General features: G+C 34.3%; 1 pseudogene; it reads left to right on the plus strand.

Annotated features, from left to right (window-relative positions):
• The first annotated feature begins 1,160 nt into the window (after window positions 1-1,160).
• On the plus strand, window positions 1,161-1,393 carry LOC101576797 (annotated as a pseudogene).
• Window positions 1,394-2,161: the final 768 nt, after the last annotated feature.

Consider the following 2,161-nt stretch of genomic DNA (forward strand, 5'->3'; position numbering starts at 1 on the left):
CAAAATATATTCAAAATGTAGCTTTAATTATTCATTGATATCACTCAGCTTGGTCTGTTGTAAGCAAGTACAGAACAGTTAATCTAGATTCAACTTCAAAGTGTTGTAAATTAATAATCCCAAGTATAAAACTCCTGATAAATAATATGCCCACATATATAAGGGAATAACCTGGACTTCTTTTAAAAAGAAGTTAGTTCTTTTTCATTTGATAATGCCATGCCCAAGTAACAACTTATGGCTCTCCCTAATGTTAAATATTTTAAAGATTAACTCAAATAATTGACATCTTGTTTTTTCATTAATTTGTATGCAATATGAAGACTTATATAATGCAAAGCCATCTGATTTTTGGATTTAACTTTAAAATTCATGTAATATTTAAAATAAGGTGGAAACTCATTTTTATATTTTGCATATTAAACTAGAGCTATTTCCAGAAAATTATTTAGTATTCTTTGCTTTGCACCTGGAAAAAACTGAAACTTTTCATTCCTTCTTGGTAAACATCTAGTGTCAGATTATAATACATTATTTTTTAATGGCTTTTCATTATAAATAAGTGATATTTTAGAAGCTCATTGTGTTGAACTAAGTATGTACTATGGTAATTGAAAAATACATAAAAAGTTTCTTAAGAATATAAATTATAAGAAGCCTTAAAGACTACTCATAGTACATCGTCTTAACCTTTATATTCGACAACTGTAACTATGGCAATTGCCAGCATGATTATTTTAATAATTAATAAAATGTTACATTTTATATTTTCTCAGAGTAAATTTTTATATGTTTTCATTAAACAATATATGTACTCTTTGTGTGAATAGATATATAATGTTCACATGTTAAACAAAATGTTTTTTCAGACCTTCAGGAGGTGGAAAATACTGCCTCGGGGAAAGGAAACGCTATCGCTCCTGTAATACAGATGTAAGTAAAACCAAACTTTGCTATAAAGTTAGCTTACTTCTTCCCTAGAGCAGGGAAATTTTTTAAATTTTAAACTATTTGATCCAAAATCCATGTGTATGAGGGTCACATGAATTTCCTGAATGGTTAACAATAAATTGAGCTGGCTTTGAAAGGCACAGACCCGAGGGTTCCACCCTGTCCCCACGCCCACAGCCATCTCGAGGTTTGCTGTAGTCCCTGCCACCATGCCCAAGTGCCCCACATGCGAGAGGAGGTTTACTTGGCAGAGCGGGTGACCGGGATTGGCAAGGACTGGCATCGGTCCTGCCTAAAGTGTGAAAAGTGTGGAAAGACAATGATCTCTGTGGGTCACTCTGAGCATGAAGGCAAGCCTTAATGCAACCACCCCTGCTACTCTGCTGTATTTGGCCCCAAGGGCTTTGGGTGGGGTGGTGCGCAGAGTCACACCTTCAAGTAGACCCAGGTTTTAGAGATCCCATCCTTGACCACCTGCTGGGCCACTGGTCATGATCTCAATAAAGCAGCCCCTCATGACCTCAATAAAGCTGACCACTTGGAAAAAATAAATAAATAAATAAATAGATAGATAGATAGATAGAAAGATAGATAATTTGACCTGGCCTCAACTCCATCGATACTAAGGGGAACTCCAGCACTAGGAGCAAACACATTCTTCCCCAAGAGGTATCAAAAAAGAACCACGCACATCCTCAACTACTGAACCCCACAACACTCATGACAGTCATTGTCTTTCTTCAGCCCACATAGATTGAGCTTACAACTCTTTATTTCATGTTTCTCACAGCAGAAATCCCCAGATATGCACATCAAAACTTATCTCTTGCTGTACAGCCCTGTGAGACTCTGTATCACTTCTGTTCTGTTTCTCATCCTGTCTGACTACCAAAGCTTTTTCGTACCCAAAGAAATTCATGAATCATCATCCGCAATATTTTATTTATTTTTATTTTTATTTTATTTTATTTTATTTTTTTGACATCAGTTATTTTTATTTTAAAGAAAAAAAATAAAAACAATGGTACAGAATCTCAAAACAAGATTTTAGGAAAGTAACAATGGTTAGTACATTGTGTATTGTTACTGCCAAAGTAGTTTCTCATATTACAAGATATAGGCAAGAAATAATAAACAAACAATTTAGGTACAAGCCTCTGTTTTTTTTTAAGTCAACAGAAAATGGAAATATACTTTTTAAAGTTTCTAA

The sequence above is a fragment of the Octodon degus genome, unplaced genomic scaffold (assembly GCF_000260255.1).
Source record: "Octodon degus isolate 3935 unplaced genomic scaffold, OctDeg1.0 scaffold00001, whole genome shotgun sequence".
NCBI classification, from domain to species: domain Eukaryota; kingdom Metazoa; phylum Chordata; class Mammalia; order Rodentia; family Octodontidae; genus Octodon; species Octodon degus.